At 38.6% G+C, this 27,901-nt stretch overlaps 1 long non-coding RNA gene across 1 annotated transcript in view; it reads left to right on the top strand.

Moving 5' to 3' along the window:
• Positions 1-277: 277 nt before the first annotated feature.
• The window catches only part of LOC125885649 (uncharacterized), a 43,631-nt gene continuing 16,007 nt past the window's right edge, over positions 278-27,901 (top strand). The window contains exons 1-3 of the long non-coding RNA XR_007448920.1: positions 278-472; positions 1,295-1,418; positions 24,342-24,476. This is a non-coding gene — a long non-coding RNA (uncharacterized LOC125885649). The remainder of the gene's footprint in view (positions 473-1,294; positions 1,419-24,341; positions 24,477-27,901) is intronic.

The raw sequence follows: 27,901 nt of genomic DNA, 5'->3' as shown, positions 1-27,901 counted from the left end.
TATTTACCCACACTCGAAGACAGCCTGAAGACAGAAGAAGAAGAAGAAGAAGAAGAAGAAGAAGAAGAAACTGCTCCACCCGTCTTCCAAAGTGGAGGTGGAGGGGTGGGGATAGAAATGCTCCAACTTCAAGGTGCAGACAGTCCAAACAAGTGACCACAGGGATGTGTGAGTGTGTCGGCGGATATAAATTATTTCCGTTACTTCCGTTAAGGAGTGCATGACGTCACATAAAAAGGTAGATAATGTGGATACAAATGCTAATTGCCGTTAGCTGTTTGTTAGCATAGCTTTTAACTTGTTAGCGGTATGTTAGCAGGTGTTGCGTCAAAGCAATGGTTGTGTGTGTGCTTGTGAAAGCTTGTAGTAATACTTAGTTAGAGATAACGTTAAGTTGAAGGAAAGTAACTATAAACACTACTGAAGATATCTAAGTAGAGCACCTTAAGTTGTCAACACTGCCTCAAACAAGGTATGTTCCTGCTAGCATACTTCAGTTTTATGTATTTATTAATGGTGTACTCTTGTTGCTAGTTAAGCTACACATATAGGATATTATTGTATGTCATTGCATTCCGTTCAAGCACGATTAAATATTATGGATATGAGAAATAAAATATGACCAGAGTGGTGGAGAAGAGCCATTATTTTTGTTATTATAGGCTACTTGTTAAAAGTTGGGAGCCAGGCATATGAATTTGTCAATGCAAATGCAGCTAAGAGAGTTGAAAAACCAGAGGCTGACTAACTGACCACATTTAGTTGATATGTAGTAATGCCACAGTACGGTCAAATGAAGCAGGCTGTAGTATTTGCTAATAGAAGCTGATTAAGAATTGGAGTGAGGCTGGCCTCATTGTGTGGGATCAACCTGTACTCTAGGGAAGGTATATGGAAGAGAGATGTGGGCACATCAGTATTAGGCTAACTCATTGTGTCTGTAAGTAGCCTATGTTGTTCTTTATTATTACCTCAATGTGTAGTGCAGTTTTTCCTCTATGTTTCTGTATACTTGGAGATCCTTGCAAACATTGTTTAATACATGTCAACATTTGAGTAGGGGAGTATATATTTCACATCATTGCCTAATTGCACTGTTGTATATCTTTAACTCCTTAAAGTTAAGGCAAGTCAGGTGGCCAGCAGGTGGAAGCTGGCCCCACTTAATAACTGGCTCTTGAAAAACATTGCTTCTGCCCTTAAATATGGTGTGTGGCCACATAAGGACCATTAGGACGTGTTGTTTAGCCAATTCAACTGAGTAAGGGGATGGACATTTGTGTTTATTTAACAGAGGACCAAGAGGCTCTCCTTGGACTTTGGGAGGAGTTGGCATCAACTGCCATTCGTCACCTGCTTTCCCAGCTTTTCATAGCTTGAGCTGCTTACATCTCCTCAGGGTAACTTTCCACTATCTTGTGAGTACTAAACCTGTTGCATGTGAAATTTTATTTGGTAGTTTGCTGTAGCAAGTCAAGTGGCCATTTGTTTCAGGCCTCCATGCGCCATGGTGTGTTTTTGTGTTTAAGTTGTATTGGGATGATCTGGAGACTTTCAAGAAACCTAAAATATCCAGCAGTATTTGGCAAGAAATCAAAGATGCTGTAACAGGTGTTCATTTTGTTTGTTTTGTTTCATTTTTGTTGTGTTGTTGTGAATGAGATCAGGATTTTTACAGTTACCTTAAAGGCATACAGTGGCTGTGTGTTTGATACCTGAAAGATTTGGGGTGGCATATCACTTTAAAGCACTGAAGAACAATATTTGTAGTAGTTACCAGGGCTGAAAACCAACTTTTAGAAGAGGTTGCCAGGCTGGCAACCAGGCATCAGCTTTTGGTTGTCAAAACTGAAAGTATGGTCGCCATTTTTAGTCACCTTATATTTTGAGTAATTACGATACTGTGCAGCTATATGTCAGCTCAGTTATGAAAATGTTACATAAAAGAATGTTTAGAAGCTTTATTATAGTAACCAAACAAAATTGGTTGTAGTTTGTGCTTTATTTGATACTTTAAATCTTACCTGCAACTTAATTTGCTTTGTCACTGTCTGTAAAACAGATGCCAACAAATGTATGTGCAGAGTTGTTCGGTTCTGGTTCTGACTGTAAGCAATCTTTAAATATCACTAATGCAACAAATATTAAAAAAATATTTATTTTGGGGTGTCCCTATTTTTTACATGTTAAAAAAAGTGTCTGCCACTGACGGCAACCAAAGGCCAAGAATTGGTTGCCAGTTTCACAAATGGTTGCCAGTTGCAAGCTGGAAATGTAACTGTCAAGCCCTGTTAACAAAGGATCATATGACTCTTAGTATGTGACAGGTCTCTCTCTTATCTGAATCTGCAGTTCCTCTTAGCTCTACAAAGCTTTTTAGTGCTATTAACACATTGTTCCTACGGCTTGCATTTTACTGCTTTGGCTCTAAAACCCAACTCTAAGCTACCAGCCCAGGCCAGCACCTAATTGCAGACAAACAAAGTAAGGAACTAGGTGGTGAACTCAAAACAGAGCTAAAATTAGAGTGAATATTGGACCTTCATTCATCAGGTGGACTCCAAATGAACACTTAAGCTACTTGGTATCCGCAGGATGTGTTAATAAGCAACTGCATGCTAGCAAGTTTTGCATATGAACATACTACTGCTACTTTGACTACTACTGATAATAATATTAATAATGATAACGCTATAATATGTCATTGTTGTATTTATAGCTTGTTTCTGGTGCCACCAAGTGGCCAAAAATGAGTTATTTAAGGTTTAAAAAGTACTACCAGCTAGATGGGCTCTACACAGTGCTGAGGTGTGCAAATACACAGAAGCTACCAGCCAAGTTCTGGTCTGGTAAACACAGCGAATCTTTTATATTTATCTTAAATATGTTTTTACCTCTGTTAACTATTATCAAAGACAGAAAGGGTAACAAGATGCAGTGAGCAAAATCTCACTGAGGAACACACACAAGGTTTAACCCTGATGGCAGGTATTGGGAATAGTTTAAGAGTGAGAAAGTATCTAACATAAGAACAAAAGATTCCAACAATGTTTGCTTCACTATACCTTTGCTAACATGGCCTGAGTGTGGGGAAAGGTCAGGCAGGTGGCATTACACTTTTATGATTATCATTTATTTATTTTGTCAAGTAAATCCAATCAGAATGCCTGGGAGCTAGCCAGATAGCAAACAGGGATAATTAGCATCACTGGGAGAGGTGGCGTCTCCTTGTACTCTGGCCTCCGCTTGCTTTTATCTGTAGAAGAGGTGAGGTGGTGGAGAAGCTAAATATTGATGGAGCTGACCATACTCGGTGAAACTCAAACATACTGTCCAGCTTTGTTAAGGGCTGTGTTTCCATGCTGGACTCTACTCTCACATACACAAAAGATGACAAACTTTAATCATTTTTACATCTTCTTAGCTCTCTTGTTGATAAATGCTTAACCTATAATTACATTGTCACCCTCAAATGTATATTTACCAAACAAAATGTGTTTGTTTATCTTGGGTTGCTTTCAGAATATAATAGTTTGGTTCCCTTGGCCCAGATGAAAGAAAAGAAAGTTTGAAGTTTAACTGACTTGAAACGAGTTTTAAACATAATGTTACATGAACTGAATCGCAATACGAACTGTTCAATTAATTACATGTAGGCAATCATTTTCTAGATTGAGAACATTGTTGCTACTGTATATCAACAAGAAGTCAGAGTAAGCCATCAACTCAGATGGCACCTCATTTCTGCTCCTCTTTAGGCGTTTATACATGAACTAATTAGTTCAAGCACTGACTTTTTATCCTCATTTATATCATGAATATTATGCTGCGTCTGCTGAGGTTTACACCAGGGATTGTTGCAGACATCCCTTGTGTCTTCAAACTCACCACCTCTGCAATGTCCCCTCTGTGATTCCCCAAAGGAGCGGCATACTAATTAAATCGTGTTTTTACAGGATGTACTGATAATAAAAAATGACTCGGGATGTAGAATTATCTGTCCAAATAATCCACCCCCAAGACACTTGATACAATATTCTATATACACTTGGAAGTTGTCAAAGCACGTAGTTTGTAGGGTGAGTTAGTTTTTAGTGTAATAATAACAATAACGATTTAGATGTATTCACTATTTATTAGTAACCAAGCCAGGCTAAAAAGCATTGTTATAATAATCTCTTCTGGTTGATGGTTTCACATCTGACTTCACCAAATGACTATGTTTTGGTGTCATCAGAAGTGCGCCCCATTAACCACACCTAAATTGTGACGGTGTACTGATCACACTCCGATATACAAATAGTCATATTGCAGGTACAGTATTCCTTTAGCAGCACAGACTCCCTATACAAAACTCATGTCATAGACGTTTCAAATGTTATGTTTCAACGAATGATTATAAAAAAAAAAAAAAATGGACCACTTGGCAGCTCTCCAAAGTATAGCCAAAATATCTCCACTGCCCCCTGGTGGCTGGCTGCAGTATAGGTCATAAACTCCGCCCCCTCCGTGTTTACGAGAGCCAAACAAAAACAATAAAAGTACACAAAAAAATTTTTTTTCTCACAGATAGTTTCTGTTATTGGAAATTGTTCTTATCATCCTAATGTATATTCAAGTGTTTGGTTTGTTAAGTTTGGTTTTAATTAGTTGTTTAATGCTATAAAAAGGGGTTTGACGTCATGATTGACAGCTGTGTGTTAATGGCCGTGTTTGTGATCAGTGGCACTGCTTGCAATTGGTTTGGGATGGGTGTATGGGTAGGAACTTAATAACTCAGCTTCACTGTTGTGCAGACTCCAAATGTCTCCAAATGACCTCACCAGTACAAGATGGCAGCGTCTTTGTCCGGCATATTGTGGCTTTATTTTTGTAGAGAGGTTGGAAGTGAAAATGTGTCGTCCATCTTTATATGCAGTGATGCTTTCATCTAGTTTATATGCCTTAGATTTAAAAGAAATCTAGGTGTCCTGATCATAGTTCAGTAATCCTAATACACTGCGTCTCCTGCTGCAGGCAAAGCAGTTGCACAATCTGTTTTGGTTCAGGAGTAGTTTAGCTGATCTTGCTAGCATTTAAAATTGGACCAAGAGCTTTGTGAGTGTCTAGAAATGAGGGTGAAAAAGCAAAACATGTATTGTGCTAGTGTGCGTTGCTTTGCTGTGTATCCCTCAGCTCTGTGTTACTTTTTCATGACCCTTCTCTCTATTCCCATTACAGTTACCCTTGGTTTGCAGTTAGGTGACTTCCACATTGTCATCCTGTGATGCTGTGTACAATGACACAGAAACAAAAAAGTCTGATGTTTCGACTTACAGCATTTACTTTGAATCAAAAGGGAGTTTGGCTGTAAATGATGCTTGGACAAGAAATTTAATCTCCATGTTGCTGATGCTAGCCTGGGCTCGGCAGTAAATTGCATAAGCGGCCTGTCAGACACTAGTGGCTCTGTTAGTCCATTTATGAACATAATATTATATTAATTATGTTACCATATTGCTTATTACTAAAGCTACATGAGTTGAATTAAGCGCTGTGATGCTGTAGATGTTGTAGACGCTGTAGACGATGTAAGCTACTTTTTAATTTGCCAGAATGTGCCATTATGACAAATGCCAGTACAGCTGGTTTGCATCAAACCAGTTTAAGCTTTTACACTGACCCAGGAAGGCAAAATCGGAAACTGACCAACTCTGGCTTCTTGGCATTTCAGCTACATCATGCAGAGGCCTGATGTACTTTATGAGCTGTACCCATTATGATGATTGTCCATTTTCACTTTGTTGCAGTATTCTCATGGAAGATAATCATTGTGCCCGTTTGACCCTCAAGGCATTATTAAAGGCACCCAGAGCAGTAATATTGATTAGAGATAGTCCCCTGAATATTAGAGGTCAGTTTGAATTGCTAAAGACTGTTTACCTCTATTTAGATGATTACTGTTTGGAACTGAAAAGACCAAAACAAAAAAGGACAGCAGATGTGAGTGGACAAACTGGGGAACTGTTTTGTCCTCCAAACAATGACTGATGGTTGTCCAAATTAGAAGAACTGGCAAGTGAAATCCAGTCCTTCATTGTGACTACTGGGGAATAGTATTGTCCTGCTTTTGTGCTTCAGTTTTTGCTCAAGACATTCTGTGTATACCTTGGGGTGTGCTGAATAATTAATGGTGCCCTAATGACAACTGTAGTCCCAGATATAAGAATGACCTTAAAAACATTGATCTTTTTTTTGATGTTGCAAATCACTTTGAACTATAAATCTATTTACATTTGACCCCAGCAGACAGATCTTAAGCCAGCATTTGTGTTGAGAAGCCAGACTCGTGACCCATTGTTTTACACTTGAGCCTCTTTCTTTAGTTTCTGTTATTTATAGCTGCATTAATCAATATTTTTGTATACATTTATCGCATGCAATATAAAAGGGGTTGCTTTTGGTAACAAACTAACTCTGCACATCTACAGCATGGAACTCTTAGTCTCTTGTAAGACATAGTTTTGTGTTTACAGCCCGCACATTCACTATAGTTCAGTCTCACAGATCTCAGTAACCCCATTTCTGCCTCTAGGCTGGCATACTGTTGCAAAAAAGGTATGACAAACCCTCTCAGCACCAAGTATCAGTTGTAGGTGTCAGACGCTGACCAGTTGATTTGAGCAGTATACATCCTAAAAGTTATGTTAATATGCTGTCAAAGAACTGTGACCAAGTAAATAAGCCTTATCTACAGTTTCTTTCCGGGATTTAATGTTAATTGGTAGACTGCCAAGAATATTTTTGATGGGTTACGCATGTCAGTCGATTAAGTTAATTTTGCTACTCTTCAGTTAACTGTACTGCACACTACCTGGGTCTGGTGGGAGCTAACGTTAGCTAGTGGAGCTGCTCAATTGAGGATGACCGCTCGTAACACCATCCTGACCCAACAGTGTTACTTTGAAAACATTGTGGCCACCTTCTGATCGCTTTCAAGGTCGCCCTGGTGAGTAAGCACCTCCATTTTGAGACGCAAACCCCCTTTAGCATTTTTATTAACAAATTTCCCAATGCTAAAAGGGTTTTGTGGCTCAAAATGAAACCGTTTACTCACCGGGGCTGTCAAGAGGGAGACTGGAGGGGGGCCACCATGTTTCCACAGCAACACCTTTCCAGCTGTGGGAGGGCATTACTAGCGGAAATCACCGAATGAGTGTTGCCACTAGCTAGCTTCTGTCCTATCTGGGTGGTGCGCAGTGCAGAGTGGCCAAGGCTAAAGTGAGCTAACCAGTCGAGACTGGAGGGTGGGCAGTGGGCACTATGTTTCCACTTTTTAACGCAGCTAGCCGGCTGTCTGGCAGCAAATCCAACAGAAAATAAAATAGAAGGCAAGACATTTATTTAACAAAGCATTTAAATGTCACCCTCTCTAAATGGATAATAAGTTGAAAGGCAGTACTAAAGCTAACTGAGACAGTGGAATGGCCTCTTGTATTTCATGTCATTTTTGTGTTTATTTCTTAAAAGTTAACCGGTTAGTTACTGGTTAATGGGTGTCAGTCTACTGAAAATTAATCGAAACTGACATACTCTCACCCACTCTAGTAAAATAAATGACCATGTCACAGAGAAAGCAGTGAATAATTAGTAGGCTTTTCATTTGTGCTACCGTTTATAGGGATGATACATTGTTTTTAATGCTAGGGTTATTTGGCTTTTTCCTGTGCTGTTGCCTAAAAATCTACACATCTCCTGAGCCAGAGATGATTTATACTGGACAGGTTCAAAAAGTAAATACAAAAACTTCGTTATTTTTTGGCTTGAGGTGATGTTATGTAACATCACTCAGTAGCAAAACCAACTTTTGTGTAAATGCTGCAGGTGTTGGGGAATGTTTCATGGTAAAGTTTACAAATTGAAAATTTTAAGAAATTAATAGCAAAAAATGGGCGGCACGGTGGTGTGGTGGTTAGCACTCTCGCCTCACAGCAAGAGGGTTGCCGGTTCGATCCCGGGTGTGGGAGCCCTTCTGTGCGGAGTTTGCATGTTCTCCCCGTGTCAGCGTGGGTTCTCTCCGGGCACTCCGGCTTCCTCCCACAGTCCAAAGACATGCAGATTGGGGACTAGGTTAATTGGTAACTCTAAATTGTCCATAGGTGTGAATGTGAGCATGAATGGTTGTCTGTCTCTATGTGTCAGCCCTGCGATAGTCTGGCGACCTGTCCAGGGTGTACCCTGCCTCTCGCCCGATGTCAGCTGGGATAGGCTCCAGCCCCCCCGTGACCCTCAAGAGGATGAAGCGGTTAGAAGATGAATGAATGAATAATAGGAAAAAATATAAAAATGATGCCACTAATTGTCATAGAACATGTGTATCTGAAGACAATGGCAACGCAAGTTACACAAGTTATTATGAGTCTCTTAGTAATCTATATAATGTTTGATGTAGTTTGGTTATATTAATATTACAGCTCTGTTGTGAATACACAGTACAGCATACATACAGTTTCTGTGAATGGTTAGGAGGAAGCTACAGGCAGATGTCTGTTGCTTTGCCTGGCTCTAAGTGGAGGTGACAGCATTCAAACAGTGACGGGCCTCCCTGTGACTGAAGGAACATTTCTGGAGGCACCCTGCAAGGCTTTTTTGGTTTGTGAGGGCCTATCATCAAGGGAACTTGCATGGCGGCAATAAGAGTAGCTTTTTTTTTTTTTTTTTTTTCCTTCTTTTCTTTTACATGCTGCCAACGGCACCGCATCAACAAACTCACTTCAACCACCCAACCAGCCTTGTCTGGCCAGGCTTTGATAGGCATAGGTGAAAACTGGCTTGTGAAGGAAGTGTATATTGATATGATAAAACATATTTCATCCTGAAAGTGTACAGTGTATTGATTTTGGAAAGTTGTACTACATAAAAGTAACATAAGGAGTGTTAAAAGAAATATGAAAGCTTGCAGATGAGGAGGTGCACTAAGTTTGAGCGCTTTTATTCATCCTTGGATCAGTGATTATTCACAAGATTTTACGCAGTCGATACTTCAAAAATGACTTCAAATTCATTAAACGCTAAATATATACAGTTTGGGAAAAGCATGTAGAGGACTGTCAAGGTTTTTAAAGGTTTACTTAGCAAAAGTAATAGATAAGAGATGTCAGTTTCACAGTTTATAAGCCCCATGTGTCCCTAGAGGGCTGCCTTAGCCTCTGGCCATTCTCCCCTTACCTTAGGCATCATCTGGAAAAAAAACTGATGCTTCTAGTCATTCTGCATCCCTGCATCCGTCTGAAAATAATTGGTCAGGAACCTTCTCTCCAAAAAGGGGCCATGAAAGAGTAATAGCTTGCAGCAAAAACACGCATGTCTGACAGATCACATTTGAAACTGAAAATGTATAGACCTACACTATGTGAACTACAAACCTCATACCTAGTTTAAACAAAGTTTCCCTTACTTTATCAACACCACTGAGGAAAGAAATGTAGGGCCAATATAGCTGAACGTAATAATCTCTGCAGTGTGGCCTCTTAGTGGACGATTTATGGCAGCGGGTGGGTCTGCAATGTGCGGTTTACTGCAGGTTTTTTTTTTTTATTAGTTAATCTCTCTTATTTAGTTTTAAAAAATGGAAACACCCACTGTGGAATATGTTTAAAAGTATATGCAGGATAGTTGGTTGCTGTTTGTACATATGCTCGCCCGTGAAAGTGAAAGAAAAAGATATGATATTTGCATTTCTTCTGTGCTGTGTTACTTGGATGCCTGCTGCTCACAGTCTCGCATCTGGTTGCTACCATTTTATACAGGCCCACCTCACCTTAGTGATGTGGAGGTACATGCCCATAAATGTCCCAAACACAGACAATATGAAGGAAAAATGAAAATACAGGCAGAGGACAGAGTTTCTGCAGATAAATACACCGGCACACGCGTCTAGTGGGTCATAACTGATGATTGAGAGGGAATACTTATGTTTGAGACCATACATTGTGTTTAGAAAAATCCTGCATTGTATATCTTTAATTACTTTAAGTGAAATAATACCCTCCAATTACGTGTGTTACATTTTTTTGCAGTTCCTGTGAGGGTTTTGGTAATGTAGCTGCTGGATCAGTTGATCTGCTATAGCACTTCCGTCTTTCCACTAGGTGACTTGACCTTTGATGCCTCATGATGATATTGTGCATTTGATGTTTCAAAAAACTATGTTATCTGCAAAGAGGCAAGTAACTCAAAGAAGCACAATGGAGCAAAAATAGTTTCCTTTTCCATTAAATTATTGATTTAAAAAGAGCCTTACTCAATGGAAATACTCCGATAATGGTCCTTTAAACCTTATAGTAAATTGAGTAAATGTGCTCTTATGCTTTCTGTTTCTGCCTTTGCCATAATGGAGGGTTATCGGAGGTGCCTGGTTAAAACCATGGCCCAGATAGCTGCTTTTCCCACATGGAAACTAGACTATATTGTCCATCATTCCAGTGAACAACAACAATAGATATTAGATATTCAGTCACATCCTCATATGCATAAGAACATATGCACCAAAAGGAAGACTGTTTTCTTGCACATTTTAAATGAAAATGTATGAAGAATATTTATTTATTTACTCGCCATCCAGTGTTGGAGGGAACGTGAAATGCACTGAGTGGATTGGGCCTGAATCTGCACAGTGTAGCCAACCTCTAATAACGTGGCATATCTACATTTGCCATTCTTTTTGGCCATGTCTAATCCGACAGAAGAAAGGCTCCTGTGCTCAAGTACTGGAGGGAAAACAATACCATTGGGCTTTGCTCTACCTGTAAGCTCACAGATGAGACAGAAACAGAGAAAAATTAAGGGGGAAAAATCATTATTCTCTGAATGAGATGTCTTGGGTTTGATCAGAGTGTGAATCAAAGCCCATCTCTTAGACTACTTAAACATTCACTTTTAAAATTTCAACCTGATTGTACTTTTATGGAAATTTCTTGCCATCAGTGGCTGCATTCTCTCCTGTCTCCAGGTCCTCCTGTATCCCTGTAGATATCTGACTCTGCCCTTCATTAGAATTCTCTTGGTAAGAAAGCAGGAGAAATGAGCAGAAGATGTAAATTCAGTCGAAAAGAAAAGGTTTAGATCTTTTTCTTTTTTTGTCCAGGGAATAGACAAAAAAGAAAAAAAAATCATGGATATACCACATCATCCAGTCAAACCTGACACCAGGGCAGAAGACTAAAGAATTCCATTAAGATTATGTTACAATGCATGACAATCACATCATTGTAATAGAAATAATACTGTGTATGTACTGTATACAGTATTTTTTACTACTTGATGCTTTTGTTAAATATATAATAATAATTAAAGGACAATTAGAAAATTAGTGGCTACAAATTTTAAACATCATAGCTATCATAGCAGCAGTGTAGTAGCCAATTAATAGCATTCAATCGAAAAATAATTTTCAATCTAAAATTATACAAGTATGCTAAAAAATTGTTCATAATTCAGCAAACGTTTAACTGTCTTCCATGCGTAGACGTTGTCACTTATTCAGAAACTATGTCTAATATCTCTTATATCTAATTTGAAACCAAACATCATTATGTTGTAGCATAATTTTAAGAAAGGTCAACAGCATTTTAAGTGCATCATATTAATACTAAAGTTATTTTACCATAAATTATAATTATTTTGTGGAGTTGGCATGCTCTCTCCGTGGCATCGTGGGTTTTTTCTGGGTTCTCTGGCTTCCTCCCACAATCCAAAGACATGCAGATTAATTGGTGACTTTATATTGCCTGTAGGCTTGTATATGAACATGAATGGTTGTCTGTCTCTATGTATCAGCTCTGTGATAGTCTGGCAACCTGTCCACCTCTCGTTCGTTGTCAGCAAGGATAGGCTCCAGACCTGGTTGAAAATTGGAGTTTATTGAAAATTAGTATCCCTTTTAAGATGAACACTAACTTAGTCAAGACAAGTTTGAAAGTCAAATACTTAAAGAGAATATTTAGCAGGGCCCAGTCACCATGACCACAGCAAATCTTTCTTATCAAACACGCTTCACATTTTCAAGGCATCTTGCAGATTGCGTCACTTGAAAGTTTTATGTGCTTCTCTTTTACTTATTTTTTTTAGTGTAACTCAGGACCTTAGTGAGCAGGAAACAAATAAAGTCAGGCTTGTTTAGCCACAGTACTGCTGAACACTCGTGAGTGTTTTGACAGTGCTCACAGCCCAGTGTACAGTTACTTGAGGAAAATTTGCAGATTTGCAGTCTAAACAACAATTTGGCCCACTGTTACTGAGGCTACCCCCTGACCGTCGGAGACTCTTCAGTTTACTGAGATTCCATCAAGTTGAACAGTCAGGTTTTTTTTTTGTCAGTCAGTGTGCAGTGTAGGCTACCTCTGGGGACATTTTGGTTCTTAAATTTAGGTGCAGAGTGAGCGCTCCTCACATTCACGCTGCTCTGTGGTACAGGCAGCTGCAGACATAAAGGCAGCTGGCTGGAGGAAGAGAGGCTTTGCCCAGTCAAACTCAGAGATAATGTTGTCTTCTGCCTTCTGCTTAGAAGTGGTGAATTATAGTCGAATATTTATTTTGAACAGCTAAATCTGATTTGACTGACAAAACTCTGAGTCAGGTACAGCCTTAACTGTTATGCCTGAAATAGTGCAAATGTAGATGACTGCATGGAGTTTTTGTTCGGCTAGACACTCAAAAGACAGACAACTGATAGTCCTAGCTTACACATGTCTGCTGTAGACATCCTGTTAACTTTCTCTGCATGTGTGCAGTGGCATCAACATGTTTTATCTGCAAGGCTAAACTGATGCTGTTATTACTTTCCTTCAGGTACTTTCTTTCTATAAGGTAGTGTTTGTTGGCATGTGGTGACGTGATAGGGTGTATAATACTTGCTAAATGTAAATGTGTGAGTTATAAGCAGAGGAGCTTCGTATCTAAAAATATTTTATTTTCTACTTTTTCTCAGTAGTTTATTTCGTACTTTCAGCTACTGCAGAAGTGAATGCACTTAGGGTGCAAAATAACTCTTACATTCGACCACCAAATGGCTTGTGAATGTTTAAATTTTGCCAACCACTTTAATGTTGTTTTTTGGGCTGATGAGTGAAGTGAATCTACATACTTACATATTTTACCAGCATTTGGCTATTGAATGGTGCTAATTTTGTGCCCTGAATGCAGTACAGCTATCATATACTTACCTCTCTACAATGGCAGTCAATATATTTATGTACATTCACGTGACTGGGGTTTTCTACTGTTGGTTATGTCAGATTGAGAAGGCAGCATTGAGACTTACCCTGTCATTTGACCTCATTTACCTATCAAATAAAAATGTTTGGCTCTACACAGAAGAAGTGTCAGTTTACTCAGTAAAAGTTATTTATTCTCACTATCTTATCTTTTAATCATCATACAGGTATCTTTTTTTTCTTTTAGTTTATTTAGTACCCTAAATTTATGAAACCGAAAGCCAGATGTAAGAGAAACAATTAGTTGGGAGCAGAAGCATTATCAGTACATATTGGTGTAACTTTATTATAATTATGACATTTTTAATTCCATAATTAAATCAATGCAACCTACTATTTTATTCTGATACTATAATGCACTTTAAAGTAACCGTAACTGTCTTTTCTTCAGCAGGTAGATGTCACCTACAATCCCTTAAAAGTTAGGGTTGGGTACCGAAAGTCGGTGCTTATATGGAACCGGTACCTATACAACGGATACCTACCGGACCAAAACAAAACGCACATTACGGTGCCTCCTTTCGGTGCTTTTTTTTTAATGCTGTGTCTCCCTCTATTGGAAGTTACACGTAACAGAATCATTGATTCATTCATTCGTTCATTTGTTAAGTGTATATTATTATTTAAAGGCACGCTAAGTACAATTGGGCGTCACTTCTGTTTACGTTCAACAGTGTTATCAAACACAACAGAGCTAGCTTGCCCCTCCCTCGTCCTCTGTGACTCTGTCATGAACGAGTGATAGCTGCTAGTTACCCTGGATTTACACACCTGTTCAAGGGATAGTGCATCCAACATGAAAATTCAGCCATTCAGCCATTCACCCTCATGCTGATGGAGGATCAGGTGAAGTTTTAGAGTCCTCACAACACTTACGGAGATCCAAGAGGAGAGGAGGTAACTTAGCAACACAACTCCACCTAATGGAGGCTTACGGCGCCCCAGATTCAGATGTCCAAAAACACATAATGAAACCACAAAATATCTCCATACTGCTCGTCTGTAGTGATCCAAGGGTCCTGAAGCCCAGACATTAAAAGTTGTTTGGAAAAACGTCATTTGGACTCTGTTTTTAGCCTCATTGTAGCCTGTAGCTCTAACTTCCTCTCTGTGCACCGCGTTCTCGTGTGTGCGCTTGCGCGAGACCATGAGACATGGGCACCGCGTTCATGTGTGTTCACGTGCTTTCACTGGTCATGCGCTGGCTGGTTGGTACAGCCTGGACCCAAATGTTTTTGTTGCCATTTGCGGAGCCTGGGCTGCCTACAGAGACCAGACTTTAATAGAGTTAATATTATTGTAATGTTAAGTGTTTTTTATTATAATTTAATTTTAATAGAGTTCATATACCTATTTATTTCTAGGTATTTCTAATTCGCCTCAGCAATAAATAAATAAAAACATTGTTTTTATTATAATTTAAAACTGTTATACAAAATACTCACACACTTTTGAAAGGTGGCCCATTTGTGCCACTTTTGAACCTCCATAAAAAAAACTCATATTTTGAGGTATGGGTTCAGGCACCATTTAAGCACCGGTACCGTTTTAAAAGTATTGGTTCGGCACTGGTATCGGAAAAAACCCAAACAATACCCAACCCTATTAAAAATAAGTAGATGGACGGTGCTGAAGAATCAGTCAATAAATAGTGCCTCAGATTTGTTGTTAAATTAGTTGAGAGGCTAAATTATTATTTCTGACACTTTGAACATGCGGAGCAGAGAGCCACTGTCTTAATGAGTGCTTTGGATATGTGTGATGTCAATGTTGCACCAGAGTTGCGGCCACACAGGAGCATCCTTGAATCTGAAGGGAGATACCGTTGCATCTCTGCTCTGGTGACAAGATTGTTAGAAATTAACAAACCTTTCAAGTGAAAAGTTCTTTGAATGGCTGCCTGCCATGATGGACACAGAAAAAATGTAGGCTGTAGTATTTCCTTACCGACCAGGGAAATGGCATCAAGGCCGAGCAGAGTCACATGGCAGCCAACCAGCACTTCCTCTCATTATTAAGGAGCCATGCACCGGCTCCCAGATGCTAATCAGTCTCCCAGAGACTTCAGCGCTGTGTGGTTAGTACAGATTTACAGCTCTTCTCAGCCCTCCACTTTTATTAAAGATGATCTTTCACACAGAAGGAAGAGGATGTTCTCCAGACAAATGTTAAAATGCAATGCAAAGTTTCAGGCATGAAAGGCAAAAACTGTAGGATTATTCCACAGCTATTCCAGGGAGGATGAAAAAGGAGGAAAGAATGTGGAACAAAAACATCAAAGGGCCATAGAAAAAGAAGTAAAAAGGGAGAAAAGCTGTGAAATATTTAGTATGAGGTCCCAACAGGTGGTCAAGAGTGCAATGCAAGGCTATGGTTTCATTACCATTAATAGTAGATGATGCTTGTACTTACGAAATTTAGCCATTTGTTTTCTCATAATTGAAAAAGAAAAGTGTTTCATATGTGATAACCAAACAAAAGTGATGCACGAAATGAGATTGTTCTTAGATGTAGTTCACTGACAATTAGGCTGTCATTGTAAATGATTGTAAATCATTGTAACCTTGAGCTAGTTGTTAATAAGGAGAACAAAAGAAGATTAAAAAAAAGTGACTTTAAATGTCGTTCACTAAAAAACAATTAATACACAAATGCTGCTGTATGTTGTCCAGCCAATATAAGTAAAGAATTGGAGGCCAAATCCTGTACAGTGTATTGAAAATAAATATAAAGTTATGTCCCATCAAGAATTCAAACAACTTATCGGACAAGATTATTCCTTTTAATACAGAATAGAGCATTTGTTGTTTTTATAAAGCCCAGAGCTGCGTTCTGGGGTGATTATATTGACTTAGGGTATCAATAAGAAACCATTTCCACTCTGAGAGTACACACTTCCTGCAGTATTCAAATTGTTTTCTTTTTATTTATGCTTACATATTCTGTAAATGAAACCAGTCATGCTTCAGAGACAAACACCGTGCCAACGAGCCACATTTGATTTCTAAAATGCGATCAATTTGAATAGGTAATCTGTACACTATTTGGAAGTAGTGTCTGTCTGATTTGGGGAATTGAACTGATGAATTATAAACTGATGAACATTTGGGACGGGGATGCTCGCTGCATTGGAACTGTGTGTGTTCCTGAATACACTTGAATATGCTCCTTTCCAGCTGCACACATCTCATCAATGTTCCACACACATGCTACACAAAACCATAATCATTCATGGATGCAGCACTTTAAAAGACACCTTTGTTTTACCTTCACTGTACCTACTCAATGACATTTGCTATTGAAAATCAAATTATAGTAATCTATAATAACATTTTATGACATTTGCTGTCACTGAAGAGTCTTAAGGTGAACTCATCAGAAGTGTCTTTTGTTATTCTAGTATTTTGGACTGTTTTTGTTACAATACTGGAATTTTTAACTTTGATAGAATACCTTGAAAAATGTCAATACTCAATACCATTTTTGATTCCACAGTAAAAAATTGAATTAAAAAATTAAACTTTTTATGAAAAGATAAATGTAACAAGGCTATAACATGACAATGACAATTTTTTCTTTTCTTGCTTTGTAGCAGAGAGCAGCAGAATGACTGTAGTAAACATTAACTATGAGAGAGAGAATGAATTGATATGTACCAATAAATCAATATTTTTGACAACACATTGTCTAACAGAAGATGAGGAAGTGCTGCATCTAATAATGATTTTCATTGCCGAGTGATCTAATGGTTATTAAAAAATATTAGTAATTTAGTTTTATAAAAAATTCTCATCCCAAGTCTCCAGAGCGCAAAGTTAACATGACGTTTTTTGTCTGACCAGCATTAAAAACAGGAATTCAATTTATGTTTAAGATGTTATAACCAGCTCATAATTCAGCCTTTTACTTAATTAATGACTTAAGGGGTTAATTATTCAAAACTGTCAGTAATTTTGTTTTGAGTTTCTAATCAGCTAATCAATGAATCAACAATAATTTAAGCACCACCAGTCATTTAGAGACAGTATAATAATCATCTAATCTGTTTTTCATTGTCTCTGCTAAACCCAGATTATTAAGATCTATTTTGGCAGATCTGCAACACATTTCTGAGGATTTGAATGCTTGTTTTTTCTTTTTTTTTTGACAATGCCACACTGAAAAAGGGCCAGGTTAGGGTCTCTGAGCAATCCCTTGGTGTGTTGACCTTAATCATTGATTCAGTCACAAATAAAAGGCCACTGCAGACTGCTGAGAGAAATGGTAAAATAAGGGGTTTTTGAATAAGCCGCATGCCTTTCACTCAGAACTGTCAAACAAATGACCGTCAGTGCATAATAATGCCATTACTTGAATTTGTCCTTCCACTCTTTTGCTGGATTTAGAAATGCACTGGTTGCCAGTTGTGATGCTTTGTGTGACTGAGGAAGTGCTCTGAGCTAAAATCACATACTTTGCATGAGAAGTAGTGATACTGTAAAATCTGATAGTTGTGTAATGTTTGGAGCTATTTATCATTGTTTTTAAGTGTGCCGAAGTTACTGTGTTGTTGTGCTCCATCCCGGCTGTAGCGTGGTGAAGGCATAACTGCGGGGTGCCTCCGTATTTGTCGTTGCTTCTTCTCCTCTTTCTTATTCTTCCTCATACACCACCCACGACTGTACATCTTAATATAGAACCAGATTGCCTTAACATCACTTCCTTTCCTGGTCTCTCATCCACAGGACGTTTTGTGAGTGGTTTAGTCCACCAGACAGACAGTACAGTATTTTATACTGTAAAGACAGACTCTCTTTTAACATTTAATCTGCATGAAACTAACAGTAAATTATAGACGACAAGTAACAGCAGCTCATCAGTGATCTTTTAAGACAAGCCTTTTAAGTTTTGTCGGTCTTTTACAAGGGCAGATCTCCACAGATGAACCCTGTATCTCTAAGATTATTAATACAACCCTTAGGGAGAACAAACTGCAAGTCGAGCAACTACTTTATTAATCTCTCCTTAAATTAAGGAGCAGTGGTGGGCATCCTTTTCCTGTGGTTTTCCTTCTGCAGGTTTTATACACAGTAGAAGCCTGCATAGGTTCATAAACCCAAATGTCCCGTGGCGATTATTAGACACACTAACGACAATGCAATTAAGACCCTCGCCTAGCTAAAAACAACTGAGTGTGCAAAAAAGTAAACTGAGCAGGAGTGTTTTTATTTGCCTTAATTCATAGACCGGTCCTGAGTCTGCCTTACAGGTAAGTTTGAATTTCATTTGGCCCTGCTCTCTCTTAACAAACGAGATGAAGAAAAGGGGTTAATTAACATATATTTACAAATTATACTATTCAAACTAATTTAGTGTCTGCAAAATTAATCCGAGATACAAAGGAAACCGAAATGGAAATTTCCAAGCATTAAAATGGATGAGTGTTGTTTTATGAGTCTTTAGCATCACTGATCTTTTATTAAAGTTATTCAGTAGCCTTTTGCGGGATTTGAATGAACAGTGCTTACAGAAGATCACACGACAGAGTGTTTCCAAATTATGTATGAATTCATCCTCGGCATGCAGCATTCATGGAGAAAAAAAGAAGCCACTGGGAAATTCTGAAAGAGGTCACTTTTATTTCTTAAGGTTCTCAGTTTGAACATGTACACCATGACATCACAGTAAATTAGCTACATGATTATAATTGATTTATTTACCTACTAAATCAACAGCACAATGAACCATCTGTCATGAGAGAGTGTGATCGATATCTAAATTACCGTTTTAATAGTGATGTTTTATAATGTTTTTAAATATTTACCCAAATTAAATTTGTATTATAAATAAAATGTTTATAATCTTTTTTTTTTTAGAAAGAGCATTTCTGTAAAATCAGATTTTTATTTAACCTCGCAGTACAACAATAAACAGCTTAGCACCATTGTGAAAGAAAGCTTTATTCGGTCTGCAGTTTCACACACATTTTACAGCTTTAAGTTATTTTATTTCCACAGTGATTTAAATGACATCACTTAAAACAAATGCATGTACAGCATATTGCATACGACAAACACATTGAATAGCATAATTTAAAAATATATAAAACAAGCCCCACAAAGTTCCATTTGCAGAGGTTTTTATTTTATGTTTATTGGCTCCAATACTCCCGATGAATATTTTGATATATATTGACATTTATTTTAAGACTCTTTATTTTCTCTTATAGCTCACACACATTAAAATTGCACACGATGTCCACAGAGTACGATTGAGATGCAGTTGTATCCACATGTGCCACACGGTTCTCAACAATATACAAAATTCTACATTTTCACAGTGAGCAGCCTCAGAGCGGCACAATTATGAAGCCGTCACAGCAGATAGCAGCCTTATTTTTGTTCTACATATTTCTCCCACATTCCACTTATTATTATTCATTTCAACAGCGAATATACATATCATGATTTGATAATGCGACCATAAAGAAAGATTTTCCTTCCCAACCATAAAGCAAACCATTTGTTCGCGAGCTCCATTTTTTGTTCCTTTGACTCTGTCATACACAATTTATTATTTATCCCAGTCTTCTGTATTACAAATGGTCTCAGGATTAGGACAAATCAGGGCTCTCCAAACTATCAGGAGGGAAATGGATTCCTGAACAATATGTGTCAACGGAGAAATTGGCAAAGGAGTGACAGTGGCCCTGGAGAGGGGCCAAACAATGCCTGTATGTCGCAGGAGGAAATCACACTGTTCCACTTGAGACAAACACAATTTCATATTAATGAATAATTGAGAAAGTTTAGAACTGGGTTGGGATAAATGTGCGTGAGCGTTACGTGTATCTGTGTCATGGTAATACTGGGGTTGTTTTGAGCAGCACAGCCGTATAGAGCTGGGTGTTTTTAGTGGATTGATCATATAGGGTCAAGACAAGACGCGTTTCTTTTCCTCAGGAATGCAAATTTTGAATTTAAGCTTTAAATCTAGTGACTTTGCATAAAGCTTGAACTTCAGGATACATCTAAATTCAAATAAACCTTGTAATGTGTATGTCAAATTAATGTAGTTACCACTATTATTTGAATGAACAGCCTGTGACCTGTGTTATCTGATATTCTCCTATACATGTATTTACAGCTCATCAGCAGATACTCGCTGTGCCTGTGCTTGTTAACCTGGGCCTCGGTAACAAGGCTGGGGCTCATTTGTTACATGAGAGGAGGAGGAGGAGGGGAAAGGAGGGGGTGGTCGACTTAGAGCACAGTGCCTTGACTGGAGACGAGGACGCTCCATACTGCACCCCCCTTCCATGCTAATGATCCGAGCTCTGCACATAATTAAAGCCCTGGTACCCCTCTCCTGTGAAACGCAAGGGGGGACTCTCGTACGTCTCCCAACGTAGCTAGAGGAGGTTTGGAAAACTTCTGAACATCTATGGTCCATTATGTATAATTTCAAAACACATCCCAAGTATGAGGAAAAGAAACTTTTCATTTTTAATGACAAAATCATGAATTATTCTATTTATTGTATACACTCACTCTTTCAAAGGTAGCTGGTCCATGAAAGGTGAAACTGAATCAAGAGGAAAGTCTTTTTGCCGTTAAGTAGGACTTACCGCAGCAAACGACACCTGTTGAGCGCTGTGGAAATGAGCAGAAGCTAAATGAGTGCAACATTAAAGGGATATCTTTTAGTATTAACATTTTTCAGCTCTTCCTTTGTCTTACTTGTAGTTTCTCCACCATATTATTATTTTGTAACTCCGTTAAGATAAAGTAACATAACAAAAACAAAACACTGACACATTCTCCAGTATGCAGGAATGATTAAAACACTACTCAGTGATTTAATAGCAATGATGTTTATGACATTTCATCAAAATATCCTTTAAAATATCTGTGATGATTGAAATAACAATAATATGATCCCCAAGTTTCTATTTAAAAACTGAAAACCACCCATGCGTTCTTGGACATATTCAATAGACGATTTGCAGAGGTTTCTGACACTCGTGCTTTTCATGCAGTTGAGAGATGTTGTTGTGATACTCTGGTGTCTGAAGTCGGAGAATTTCAGCCATGTTTCTAGTTTTAATTACAATATTACTAGTTGTTGCATATCCTGGGACTGAGCTGTGTGCTTGTGGCTTGTGAGACGCTTGCGTTTATAAACCAATAATGATTATCTTTTATACATGATTCATTATGTCCTAAGGAAGCACTGCTTTTTTATTCCTAACAGGCTGACTTGACTGCTCAGTATGTGACTGCACTGTGTATTAAAAGTCGGAAAAACTCTAGCCCTCCCTCCCACCCTTTTTTTCTGTTTTTAAGGAAAGGAGAGTATGCCTTGCACTTTAATTGTTATCCATTATGTATGACAAATCTTGTTTGTTTTCAGCGTTAATGAACTACACAAATTAAAAGCAATGCACCCTTGATTGGTGGGACATTTTCATCTTGCGTGCATCTGCAGCATACAGTGTAGTTTTCACATTTAGCCAATAGGTGTCCCTACAAACCATACAAACACTGCACTGTGTTGGTCCTGCTTGCAGCATGGCAAACATAACATATCACCATATCTTTCACTAATACAGAACCAGAGGCCACAGTGACAAGAATACTGGTAATCAGAAAGTCCTTTAACTTTCCATATACATTCCTATAACTTTCTGTTGCATTTGTTAAACTGAATAAGGCTGTATTATGATTTCTTTATAGACCTCTTCAGACTAAATGATTAAATATACAAATAGATCATGCATACTCTAGCTGAATTGATTGCACATCTTGAAAGATTAAATAGAAATGTTGAATTGCATATATTTACAAGACCTGTAAATTATAAATGGTTGACTCAGAATTTTTAAACAATGTTGGCTGCACTCATGAATTGACCTTTTGGAGCTTGAAAAGTTACGTTAAAGGAGTATTTCTGAGGAAAATCTCTCCAAACACATGAAACAAAAGGTGGTGGTGATATTCAGTGTTGCTCCCCTCGTAATTACAGAGACTAACTTTACAGACAGACACTGGCCGGGTTCAAACACTCGTAAAATGAAACTCTTCGGAGTGTAAATGTTCAAGCAACTATATTATGAGTATACAAAGTGATTTTCCTATACATTGGCAATAAAACAACTCCTGATAGTGTCATTCGATGACAGCAGAGATTAGATTACAAACCTAAGCGTGCTACAAATCTCATCTGTCAGTTATAATACCCGATTTGCCCGTCAGTTAACAGTCCCCAGAGCTAACGCCTCCATCAGGCTCTCCTCATTACAATTTACTGTTCCCAGTAACTGGAATGAGCTGCAAAGCAATACTGAAGTGGACATTTTTATGTCAACAGCTCCATGCTTTTACTGATGTTCTCGCTGATAATTGCTTCTTGCCTCCAAAGCCAGCAATAACCCAGCAATAACCGAAACCTGATGTTCCTCTATGTGCTGTCTCCTTTGTTCTTTGATAGCTTTTAACTGTCTTCAGTCTGTTTTTGTCTCTGCACTGGTACATTTGGGCTGTAATTGTATTCATGATGTCTTATTGTCTGATATACTGACTGTGGAGTGGCTCTGCTTTGTTGGAATATTAGTTGGCTTCCAGATGCAGTGCTATGTTTTTCTCACGTTTGTCACAGATTGTTATATATAAAATGTATTACATCATGTATATATTTTAAATATTGGGGATTAAGTGGCACATGCTGAACAGTATATATACAGTAGATATACTGTACATTTGCTTCAAATCATTTGCTTTTCAAAGTCTGTTTCGATATATCCATGCTGTTTTGTTATGTATTTTTTTTTATATCAACTGCAAAGTGAAAAAACAGAACAATGAACAAGTCTTTAAAATCACACTATGTAAAGTCAAATACCCAAAATAAGTGGCTTAAGTGTGATGTCAATTATATCTTCATCATTATTATTATTTTTCGAAGTAATAATTAGAGCATCCGAAGAATGAATCTTCCCTTAAGTGACTGAATTCTCCTTTTGCAACACTAAATGTTTACATGTACAAACACATACTGTCTTCACTTTCTAAGCATCCCTGTTGTACTCAAACATGTAAATGACATCTTCAAACTCCCACGGGCACCCAATACACATGGCACATAAATAAACATACACAAATTAGATAACAAGGTAGCCACAACAAGGCCTTTGTAGGTCTTTGATAGCAAACCACTATACTACAGAGGATTCTAATAGGTTGTCCTTTTTTGCCTGTTGTTGATATGCCATCTGGCCTGTGTAACAGCTACATCCCTTTAGGCCTGCAAATAATGACTTTCCATATCCTTGCATCTAACCTGTGCATGGCTCATTGTGCTGTAGGGGAATATGTGACACTTCACGTCCCTCCCCTTTGCTTTCCTCGTTTTTACTACACCTCTACAGTTGATGTTTTTGACTATGGAGAGAGGCAGGCCTTCGCTTGCAGGATAAAAGGAAGGGGTAGCGCCCCTCAATCACTCTGCCCTCCAGGAGGCGAGAGGAACGAAGGATGAGAGAGATGGGGGGCCTAGCAGGGTGCAGAGATGTAAGACACATTTAGATACAGCTTTGGCGGGTGTAGAAACTGTTGGCTTTTTTCCCCCTCTACCTTCTCTCTATCCTCTTTTGTTGCCTTTGGGGGACAAAAAGCATGCAAATATTGACGCTGGACCATTGAAACTACTGGTGAAAGCATATTTAAAATGTCAGGGCACTGCCTGGAAAAGTGAAACAGCTGGAAAGTGCATCTCCCACATGGTGCTGTGAGTATTGTGGTGATTGCTGCCACAGGTAGAGCACTCTGTCCACCTGATAGACTGTGCAGTTGTTGTGTTTTTACATCAAAGTACTGGGGAGGAACCTGACTAGCTGATATGTAACATGTCTGATATATAAATAAGACACATTTAAAGGTTGGTGGATCCAATTTAGCCTCTTTGCATGATTCCAGTGCCCCAACTTCTTTTTCATTTACCAACTTTAGTTCACATTTTCAGGAATTTGCTGAAACAACATCTGTGTAGTCATGCTGGGGGTAGAGGGGTAACGTGGAGAGCCGTATACTCAGAATTGTTACTCTGATCCAGGCACGAGTCACCCCTGGGGAGGCTGCAGGGCCTGGGTCAGCCATATGGTGGCAGAAGCCCCTGGAGGAGCCAGCCCGATAAGCTGGATCAGCTTCAGCACTTCCTGACCGAGGCTTGGGCCGCACCACCGAGCAGGTAAATGAGGGGGGTGGTGGCAGCTATCCCTTAGCAGCAGGAACCACAGCAGCACCATTAGGAGCCTGAGGGCAGAGAAATGGAAATGGTTTCATCCATGGCATCTGCAATGCTAAGGGAAATTAAAGTCAGGGCTGCTGAAACTTACACTAAATCTGCTGAGCCTCTCTGATAAAACACTCTGACTAATAACTTGTTGAATAGTTTTTTATTTTCAGAATAAATCCAGTGTTGACTTATTGTGAAATACAGCTAAGAGACAGATTACACTGGGGTTGTATCTCACAGAAAGTTGTGGAGAATCACCTTCTCTTTATTATTACTGTGTCAGACTTGTAGAAGATGCAGACTTTAATTCACAATACAAAGTCTGGGCCAAAAAAAATGATAGTTTGAATATATAAAATCCTTTATCATACAAGGATTTGTGTCAGTATCATTGAGCATTTTTGCACTTAAAAATATACATATGAAGTTGTTCTTTCTTTAATGCCAAATTCAACATATAATGCAGCAAAATCTATGAGGTCATCTGAAAGAAAGAAAGTAATCACAAAGCATTTCTTGTCAAAAGCATTTATAAATATTGCATGCTTAAGTTTTTTGAATGTATAACATTTTGAAATTTATGAGTGACAACTAGTTTTGTCAGTGAAAAGGCCAATATTGATACCTGAATAGTTCTGTCTGGAAACTGGTTTGTGTGTCCAGTGTAACATGACTGTAAGCTCTCAGGACCTGTACATGGAGAGAAACAGACAGTCCATTTGTCTGTTGGCAGGTACATGAGTCTTCACTGTCAGAGTGGACCGTACCATTCTCTGAACTGAAACAGAAGACCAGTGGTGGATATGGTGTAACACGTTCTTAGAGATGTTAACAGAACAAAAGAGATGTTACGGTTGAGACTGACATGAACCTGAAAACAGTATTAAACCAGTTTCTTGATAGTTTAGAATTGATGAAGGAGATAACACTATTTCAACCTAATTTTGTGCTTAAACGAATACTTCACCCACAAAATGACCATAAATCACTTACCCCATTCATCCATTCATTTTCCGCAACTGCTCATTCTGTTGGGGTCATGGGAGGCTGGAGCCTATTCCAGCTAATACTGGGCGAGAGGCGAGGCGAGCTGTGTTGACACATGGGGACAGACAACGATTCACACCTACACATTCACACCCATGGACAATTTAGAGTCACCAATTATGTCTATGGATTGCAGGAATAAGCCGGAGTACCCAGAGAAAACCAACGCTGACATGGGAAATGTCAGGAATGGCTCCCCCACCCCAGGTTTGAGCCAGCAACCCTCTTGCTGTGAGGCGACAATGCTAACCACTGCATCACCGTGCCGCCCTCTCTTACCAGATGTTTCCTTGAATTTTTCTTGAGTGCCTCGGTGATGAAGGGAAAATCCGAAAGCCGAGAAAATGCTTCATGAATTGGAAGTAAATGGGGGTTGTCTTTAACAACTGAAAACTATATCAAAACATGCGTTCACCAACTCTCACACAACTCATGCAGTCGTATGCTCAGTAATTCCCAAACACATGCATTTTCTGCTAAAATGTTACCATTTAAAACACTTCTGCTTACACATGGACAAATTTGCATCTGGGTAACTCAGTGGAATGCATGAGCAGAGTTCAAACACACATGTGGAAGTGTTTTAAATAGTAAGGTTTTAGTGTTAATTGCATGTGTTCTGGAAGTACTTAGCATTCGACTGGATAAATGACACTTGGATTATACTGCGTGAGTTTTGTGAGAGTTTGTAAACAAATGTTTTGGTAGTTTTGCTGTTAATAAACGTGGTTCACCTTTATGGCAACTCATCAAGAATGTTTGCTGTTTTTGGATTCTTCGTTCACCATTAAGACATGCGAGAGTAACAAAGTGTTTCTCACAAATGAAAGGCAACACATGATGAATAATAGATATATAAATGAACATTTTGTGGGGGAAGTATTCCTTTAATATTTATCCATTATGTCTCAGTAGTTACTAGTTAGGTGTACATAAAATGGACTTTTGTTTTATTTTGATATTTTCTGCATAAACCAAATGTAAATGGATTCGTACAGTAATCTATAGGATGGAACATTTTGCATCATGGCATTCCTATGGCTCAGAATTTTATGCTGAGTAGCCATGTCTCCCTCCAAATGTGCTTTCCCTTCAACATTCCTGACTGCAAGGCCTTCCTCCCTTTGCTGCTCACTTGCACTTGTGTAAATCCTGAATTTTAACCAGCAGTGTCAGCTAAGAAACACCACAGAACATGTGTAAAGCATCTAAACCACTCATGTTTTTGTGCCAGTAACATGAAGAGCCAGAGTTCGAGATAAACACTGTGATGCTGCTCAGGTTGTGATTTAAAATGGTTTTCATTCAGCTGAAACAGGAACTAAATATGTAATTATTTTTGTGCTCTACTCATAATCACAAATTTCTTTTGGTAAATTATGTTAATACTGGTGATTTTCCGCAGTACACTTGTGTGCAAAAAAAACACTTTTACTGCTCAACTATGGGTCTCCTGAGGCCACTACTCACTTGTGATGAAATAGCCAAGAACGACATTTGGAAGCATTTTCTGATCTGAAGTCCCTGCTGCAGTCGATCTTCTTAAGAGGACTCTCTCAAACCTTTCATGGCACAAAAGCACTGAGAGTCATCGCTATCTATGCTAGCTAAAAGTGCGATAGTGATGGTCCGTGCATCCGTCCCTTGTCTCCCCATGTCACATCCTATGTTGCCCCCCAAACCTCACATTGCATTGTTTGAATAATAGATAACAGTATTGTCAAGTCGGCTTCATGTATATGAATCATACATTTGTGTCAGAGGGCTTTGTAATCTCCACAATATACAAGCCTAGCATACCATCACTGATACAGATAGACTATCTATTTTGCAATATGATACTGTAAATGTTGGATTGCTATATGAGTCCAGTAAAAAGCTCTCAACACTTAGAGATTGAGGCCTTTTCAACCTAAAGTGTATGGCTGTCTAGATTATGATATGCAATCTGCATCTACAAACAGAAACCTCTAGTCTCAAGAAACAGAGTATGTATTCATTGCCATATGCAGGGATTTCCATCTTTGCTCATCATTAATCAAATAAAGCAAATTTTAGAAATATAGCCTGGGGCAGAAGAATTGGTATGCTGTGTGTCTTCAGCTTCCCCAATATTTATGGGAATTAGTGGTAATTACACCGGATTCCTGTAAACCTGAAACGGCACACTTGTAAGCTACCTATAGACATATAGGTTACCCGTCAGTCAGACTGCTTATGTTTACCTCCTTGCCTCAATTTATAGTTTTCAGTTAGAACCTGAATGTTAGATCCCACACAGCTTTTGTTTAGCTGAGGCTAAATTCACAACTACGGCAATGCTTGATCTC

Source organism: Epinephelus fuscoguttatus, linkage group LG3 (assembly GCF_011397635.1).
Source record: "Epinephelus fuscoguttatus linkage group LG3, E.fuscoguttatus.final_Chr_v1".
NCBI lineage: Eukaryota > Metazoa > Chordata > Actinopteri > Perciformes > Serranidae > Epinephelus > Epinephelus fuscoguttatus.
The sequence above is the reverse complement of the archived record's forward strand: the minus strand, read 5'-3'. Positions and strand labels throughout refer to the sequence as shown.